At 39.4% G+C, this 8,307-nt stretch overlaps 1 long non-coding RNA gene across 1 annotated transcript; it reads left to right on the forward strand.

The window, feature by feature from the left end:
• The first annotated feature begins 652 nt into the window (after positions 1-652).
• LOC105505742 lies at positions 653-7,073 on the forward strand. Its single transcript, XR_001000795.1, has 2 exons — positions 653-852; positions 6,389-7,073. It is a non-coding gene; the product is annotated as an uncharacterized LOC105505742 (long non-coding RNA).
• The last annotated feature ends 1,234 nt before the right edge of the window (positions 7,074-8,307 follow it).

An 8,307-nucleotide genomic window follows, 5' to 3' on the forward strand; every position in this document is an offset into this window, starting at 1 on the left:
GAACTTTACAGTCAGGCATTTAGGACCTAACAGCCGTTCTTCAATTAATTGGCTGTCTGAGTTTGGCAAGTTATCTTAACTCTCTGAGCCTCAGTTTCCTAATCTGAGAAGAGGATAAGAGCTTTGAGCCTAGTTGTCAAAGTCAAATGAGATAACATCAAAAAACTGCCTTGCTGAGTGGTGAGTATTCCATAAGTACTTAATAAATGGAAGCTACTGCCACGATTGAATTTGTATTATCATTATGTTAAAGAAGGGAATAGAGCTCAGTTTAGTTGAATTCCACATACAAAAAAACAGTTCTGGCTACATAAATTGATTGAGTAACTAGTTGTAGAATAAATGAATAAATTCATTTTGAGAATGACTTGAAATCTGTATTGTGAACAGTGTTTTTCGAGTATTTTAGAACAACTCAGAATCCCGCCGCTAGGTGTCGATAAATATACACTATAAAAACAAGACCTGGCTTCCTAGATTCTGAATCTGCTGTTAAATTTTCTTGTTAAAATATTAGAGGGCCTCAGTTATTTATAAGTAAAATCATGTGTATCGTCAATCAAAAGTTTCCAACTATCTAGGAGTGTCTATCAAGTAAATCAAATTTTCACACTCTTTCTTGTTTTCTTTTTTTTTTTAATACTAGGAAACGCACTCACTTCAACCTGCACCAACCAAAATGACTGCTTACAGGCCATTCAGCCCCTTTATCACTGTGGCTCAACTTTGACTTTCTTTCCAGTTCATCTGTGATTCAGATTTCTTCTGTTTCAGAAGCTTTGCCCATGCCTTCTGCCACCTTCTGCAAGGAATTATACCTGTCCCATCCCATCAAGTCTCCTGAATGCCCAGGTAAAGATTTATTTTTCCTTTGGGTCTCAAAAATGTTTTATTCTAGTCACCCTTCACTAGATATGGATTCCCTGTTACAAACGATACTAGCTTTCTGAGCTTACTATAACAAAATACCACAGATGGAATGGTTTAAACAACTAAATTAATTTTCTCATGGTTCTAAATGATGGGAGTCCTAATGTTACCTGAAAGGGTCCCAATCCAGACCCCAAAAGAGGGTTCTTTGATCTCACTCAAGAAATAATTCAGGGAGAGTCTGTAAAGTGAAAGCAACTTTATTAAGAAAGTAAAGAAATAAAAGAATGGCTACTCAATAGGCAGAGCAGCCCCGAGGGTTGCTGGTTGCTCATTTTTATGGTTATGTCTTGATTATATGCTAAACAAGGGGTGGATTATTTATGCCTCCCCTGTTTAGACCATACAGGGTAACTTCCTGATGTTGACATGGCATTTGTGAACTGTCATAGTGCTGGGACATAGCATTGAATGCTGTCGTAGCATTGAGGAGGACCAGAGGTGGGTCTTGTCACCATCTTGGTTTCGGCGGGTTTTAGCCAGCTTCTTTACTGCAACCTGTTTTATCAGCAAGGTCTTTATGACCTGGATCTTGTGCCGACCTCCTATCTCATCCTGTGACTTAGAATGTCTAACTGTCTGGGGATGGAGTCCAGTAGGTCTCAGCCTTATTTTGCCCAGCTCCTATTCAAGATGGAGTTGCTCTGATCCAAACGCCTCTGACACTAGATCAAGGTGTCAGCAGGGTTGGTTTTTTGAGGTCAAGAAACGAGCCCTCTTACCCTGACTTCTATGACTGTCTTCTCCTCATATCTTCACATTGTCTTTTCTCTGTACATGACTGTGTCCTAAACTCTTTTGAAAGGAACACCAATCGTATTGGACCAGGGACCACCCTAACTGCCTCATTTTAATTTAGTTGTCTCTTTAAATACCCTGTCTCCAAATGTAATCATATCCTGAGATGCTGGAGGTTAGTACATTAACATCAGAACTTCAGAGGAACACATTTTAGCAAATAAAATACATTCTCACACACCTCAAAAGTTCTCAATACTATTTACTATAACTGCAATTATTGATATGTACAAGTCATTAACTTAATGTGTATTTTGTGCCTAAAATCTGTAAGTTTCCATAATGGCAGGAACATGTCTGTTTGGTTAAAGAGGTAACTTCAATATGCTGCAACTGTGCTTAATGCCTAGTACATAGTAGGTTGTCTTTTTTTATTATTGCATTAATATCATCTTGTTTATTTTTATTTCCTGCGTAACTCCAATGTCTGGCACAAAGTGCCTCAGTAAATATTAAATTAAAGAAATATATTTAATAGCCAGCAGCTAAAAAGAACACTCTGGATGCTTTACTTTTCCTTTTTTAAACCAACTCCTTACTCTTGTTAGCATGACAGCCCACTGGAGTGGCTACATATTTGGCATCAGCAAAGAGAAGAAGGTTTCCCACAGTCAGACGGGTGCATAATAGTAAATTAGCCTCAGCCCAGGTTTAACAGTTGTACTTTGGGTGGCTTGATAATAATAAACCTGTGCCGATTTATAGAAGCAGACATCCTGTAGAACCATATTCAGTACTTTCCTTAGCCCCAGGCACTGGGGTCTCTGTCCTGGCCTGAGCTGCGCCTCTGCCAGCTGCAGCCCTCTCTTACTATGAGAAGTCTGTGTGGCAAGGTTACAGGACCATCTGTAACCCACAATCCCTATTTTTCTAGACATCTGGCCAGGAACTCAAGACTGATGTTTCCTGCCAAAGTGGATCTCTGCTTGCTGCTGGGGTTTGCAGAGTCTTCTTACCCAGACTCATTCTGCTGAGGCAACCTCAGGCCCAAGGGACAGCAGGAGATTCCTCATGGTGTGGGACAGAGCCAGATGTGGAGAAAACATAGGGGCGGGACATGCAGGGTTAGGAGCACCCATCTGATCTCTTGGCTGTGTCCCCCCAAATATAGGGGTAGATGTCTTTGTATACTTTATACTCTGATGTTTCACCTAAGACGTTATATTAGAACCCATAGGAATGTTTCCTAAGTCACTATCCCAGGAATTCTCACGCCTCTGTAGAGTCATTGTTACTGAACATGTGCGGTGCCTGGAGCCAGACAAGCCTAAGCTTCAATACCAATTCTACCTCCACCATTTGTGTGACTTTGGACATGTCACTTAAACTTTCTGAGCTTTAGTTTCCCCAACTGAAAAAAAGGAAGTTAAATCAAATCATATTTTTATGACAAAACTTTGAGTGTGACGTTTCCTGTTGCCCTGGAATTAATTGCCAGGACCCAAGGCTGAGGATGAAAGAGGTATTATGAATCCCACATTTAAATGAGACATCAGTGAAATATTCACCAACAATTAAGGCCAGATACTTCCCACAGGACATACGAAGAAACAGCCAAACCCTCTCTGCTACCCCCATCATCACTCAACCTCCTCCCTCAGTCTGTTTCAGTAGAGCCTTGGGAAGAGTAATTTAAAAAGCATGAGGAATGCAAGAAATAATATATAGTAATTGAAAAATGCATACACAGCAGAAAAGAAATAGGCGAAACACTGGCAAAAAAAAATATGGAAAATAATAGACCTCGTATTCTTAATGAGCCATAAAGTAAATGGCAGCAATATGAAATGATTAAATTTAAAACATAATTCTTTTCAGGCTCTTGCACCTATGAAGTAAGGCTTCATTTTTAATCATGCTGGGCACATGCACTAAGAGAAACATGGACCTGTTTTTAACCCTTGATGTTGAGAACTCAGAGAAAAGGTAAAGAGAGTATCAGCTAACTGGGGAACGCTATATAAAAAGGACTAAAGAAACAATATTCAGGAAGGAGGCAAACAAGAGGAACAGAAACAATGTTTTTCTCTTCTTCAAGTACTTGAAAGTGTGATTTTTTTCAGAGCTCTGTTGTATCGTTTTTTGTTTTTGTTTTTGTTTTTGTTTTTGAGACAGGGTGTGTTGCTCTGTCATCCAGGATGGAGTGCAGTGGTGCAATCACAGCTTATTGCAGCCTTGACCTGCTGGGCTCAAGGGATTCTTCCACCACAGCCTCCTGAGTAGTTAGGACTACAGATGCACACCACCTTGTTCAGCTGATTTTTGTGTGTGTATTTGTATACAGACGATGTTTCAACGTGTTGCCCAGGCTGCTCTTGAACTCTTGGGCTCAAGGGATCCTCCTGCCTTGGCCTTCCGAAGTGCTGGGATTCCAGGCCTGGGCCACAGCACCCAGCCTGTATAGTTTTTGAAAAAGACAATATTGGAGGAATTGAATTTCTTTAGCAGTAGTAGGATTGAGGACAATGATATATAATTATAAACCAGAAATATAAAAGAAACTTTGCCATTATATTCTTGTGGCACTTTCTATGGGACAATTGTCTTTAAGTTAAAGAACAGAGCAAACTGTCTTACTACCAAGATGAATTGGCTGGAAAAATGCTCTCATTTGTAAGTTGTTTATCCAAATTAGGTAGGCAGTTTACTGATCAGAAGATTGAAATAGAGCAATTCAACATCCGATACTAGTGGAAATATCTCAGCTTTGTGTTCAAATCTGGCTCTTACCTAGTAGCTGCACAATTTTAGGTGTCACTCAAAATTGCTGGGCCTAGTTCCTTCCCAGAGAAAGAGAAATCACATGGTCTGCCTAGCAGACAGTGCTGGGACAGTAAAAAATGACTCCAAATGCAAAGGACCAAGACTGTATCTTGCAGAGTAGAAATGTTCCCTCTTTGCCAGTTATTCCTGCCACAGTAGTTTTGACATTCTACCCTACAAATAAAATGAGAAGTAGTGCTGTGCCAATTATAGAACTTATAATATTAATAAATCTTGACATATTAATTACTTTTATATTAAAAAAATTTCTAATTCTTATACCTTTAAAAGTTGCTGTAATTGTACTTATATATTGAAAAAATGAGGCCTATAAAAGTCCAGTTACTAATTTTTTATTGATTTATATGTATTTATTTATTTATTTATTTAGTACTACAGATAGAAACAGCCATCAAATCTAGCTTTCTCCTATTGGGAAAAAAGTGAGTTCTCCTTTTAATTTGATTAATAAATAATCAAAGAGAAGAAAAATGGCTTTGTCACAGATACTCTCTTAAATTGATCAAGTGGTTACTTTTGATTAACTCAGAGGTTAATTACTGAGGGTTTTGCTTCTCTGCGTGGATGGTGGTGGTGCTGCCACACCCAGATCCACTGCACCTGCTGTGGCGCCACCCCTCAGTTGCTGAGATGATAGCTGTTCACAGGTCACGCTTACCCCCATCTCTGGAGAATTTCCTTCTTCAAGCCTGAGGAGTTATGTCCATCCCACCCCAGCCTTCTACAACCCACAGCTAATGACAGGCTGACAGTGGAGAAAACAGTGGAGAATTTGCCTCAAGGCAGGACCCGCCATGAGGTGCAATTTATGCTCCAGAGCTCTGCTCCCCATGGATTGAGGCTGAACCTCCTCTTCAGCTGAGACCACATTCCTGCTTAGCTCCTTCCCTGTCCTGTCCTATTCTCTTCTCTTTCTTCTCTTCAGGGCTCTCCTTACCTAAAACAGCTCCGCCTGAATTCCTGTCACAGGTTCTGTTCCTAGGAAATCCAACCTAAGATGCTGGAGAAATGAGATGATTCGTGATCAATTTTATTTCTGAAAAACATTCTAAGAATGAAAGTTAGCATTCAGTTATAATGCAAAAAGGGAAAGCACTTATAACTCAGAATTCTAAAACAATTTTAAATTCCATTTCTGTCTTTTGAAATCAGACAAATTATAAGAATTTAAAGGGGATCTTAAAATGTTGAAAGCATTCTTATTGCATTTATCACAGATCAATAATGGGATAAAAGAGAAATTTGCCACGTAAAATAAGTTTCTCAATGTTATTAATAACACCATTAGGGAAAAATATTTTCCCCACCCCTATACCCACCCATGCTTTTGAGCCTCTTGTTTTTTCTGTCTCCAAAGTTTAGAGAGAACAATGGTGACCTCCAGTGGCCAATAAGGCAATTTTTGGTCAAAACTCCCAAATTAAGTCAGAGATACTGCACCCTAATGTTCATAGATTTGTTTTTCTGTATAGTTTGCACAATGTGTTAACCTTTATCGATATACTGTTAAGGATTTTAGAACTCAAATATCCTCTTTTTAATCACAAGCCTAAAATGGAGTATCACTTAGATCACCATCCAAAATTTTTAAAATAAACTGAGATTATTCCAAAGGAGTATGGGGTTTTACACCCACAAATAATGAGAAAATTAAATGAGAGAAATTAAGGTCTTAACATACTAAACTACATTACTTCTAATTTCTGTGGCGTTTTGTTATTGGGTGGAAATACATTTTTAAGTACCATCTTACAACTAAACGTGAATAACCCATTGCTAAATACTGACCCAAAATACAATGTCTGATTTGCCTACTTTCATTTAACCGAAGAAATATGCAACTGAAACTAATGGTCTTTATTTTATTTTTTTGTAGAGACAGGGGTTTCCCTTTGTTTCCCAGAATGGTCTTGAACTCCTGGTTTTCAAGCAATCCTCCTGCCTTGGTCTCTCAAAGTGCTAGGATTACAAGTGTGAGCCACCATACCCAGTCATAGTGCTCTTATAAAATGCATCATCATATTTATTTTACAAATTGAGAAACAGAAGTCTGTATAGATAAGTTTTGAAGTTACTGGGGACCTGGAAATCATACTGAAGATGTCTCCAGTTAAAAACTCCGGAGAGTTCCGAGGCTAGAGGGGTCAGGAGATGAATAAAAACTTTAGCCCCAGCTGATCACAATGAGGTTAATCACAGTACTAATGAAAGATACTTCAGATCCTAGGACAATGGTCCGAAGTCGAGTGACTTTACTTTCCTGTTTGCCCTTTGAAAATCGAGGCCTGACTGTTGTACATGCTCAGTCATGCTCAGATAACCTAAATTGATAGAAAGTTAGCAGAGGATAAGATAAACTGGTTAACTGTAAATAAGATTTTGCTGTTGGAGAATCTTCTTGTTGCTCTGGTTTTAGATAGCAGAGGAAGCCAAAAAATATCTGCTTTAAGTTATCAGGAGTTGAAGTTCATCCATGCTGAAATTAACAGATTGCTTCTCTTTTTCTGGTTTATTCTTACTTTACTGGTGAAGAGAAAATAAATTAATTAATACCTTATTGTTAAAAGGACTGTAGTGGGAGAAACTCTTTTATAAACTATGTGATTTTGTACGATTTTCTGATAGAAAATATTTGATCAGTTGATTGTCTTTAGACTACGGATTTCCACTGGCCAAATATTGTTTATCTTCTTGGAGTGCTTTGGCGGGCTTTCTTTCCTTAGGAAATGAGTTGGAAAACATCAGTGATACTTCAAAGCCATAGCTTGGGGTTATCATCTGATTTATGAAATGACTATTTCCATCATTTATCAGGACACACAGTCCTTCCTGTGGAATTGGAATCCTAGTATGTTAATAACATTGAGGAACTGCTGATTATCACATCATTGTAGCAAACAACTGACCAAAAGGTCCATACCAAAATGACAAGCGTCGTTTTTTGGGAGGCGTGGCGGTGAGACGGAGTCTCCCTTTGTGGCCCAGGCTGGAGTGCAGTGACATAATCTCGGCTCACTGCAGCCTCTACCTCCCGGGTTAGAGTGATTCTCCTGCCTCAGCCTCCCCGAGTAACTGGGACTACAGGAGTGCGCCACCACGCCCAGATAATTTTTTCCTTTTTTTTTTGTATTTTTAGTAGAGACGAGGTTTCACGATGTTGGCCATACTGGTCTCAAACTCTTGACCTCGGGTCAAGAGCCTCGGCGTCCCAAAGTGCTGTGATTACAGGTGTGAGCTGCCGTGCCCGGCCCAAAACGACAAGAGCCTTAACGTCTCTGTAAGGTACAGGAGATCACTTGACAAATTTAACATTTTGGAGATTAGGAAAAACAGCCTGTTTTTCTTAATTTATGTTCAGGGACATACTTTACCAAATGAAGGCATTAACTATCTCTCTAACATATCCATAGATTTTCCCCATTTCTTAATTTTCCTTTCTCTCAGCAACAGGAAGTCAGGAAAAGTGGATCTCATTCTCATGTGTCTCTGTCTTATTATTTGAGCTTTGGAAAGTTACAGAAACTCTGTAGTCTTTAGATTTCCCACCCCTTAAATGAGAATTGTTGGAACCGAACTCTCGATTCCCTCCTGGGCAGGGGTCGTCGCGAAGGATCACCGACACGAGGTTCACAGCAGAGAGTTATTTATTACTAGCGCGCTAGGGTCCCAAGCTCTAAGTTGGTCCTGGGACCCCGACTGCTTGTTACAGGCTGTTTATATAGGCTAACACAAGTTCAAACACAGCTTATGGCGCGAAATTCAAACAAAGCTTAAGGCGTAAAATGATTGGGTCTA

This window comes from Colobus angolensis, unplaced genomic scaffold (assembly GCF_000951035.1).
Source record: "Colobus angolensis palliatus isolate OR3802 unplaced genomic scaffold, Cang.pa_1.0 Scaffold10, whole genome shotgun sequence".
Taxonomy (NCBI): Eukaryota; Metazoa; Chordata; class Mammalia; order Primates; family Cercopithecidae; genus Colobus; species Colobus angolensis.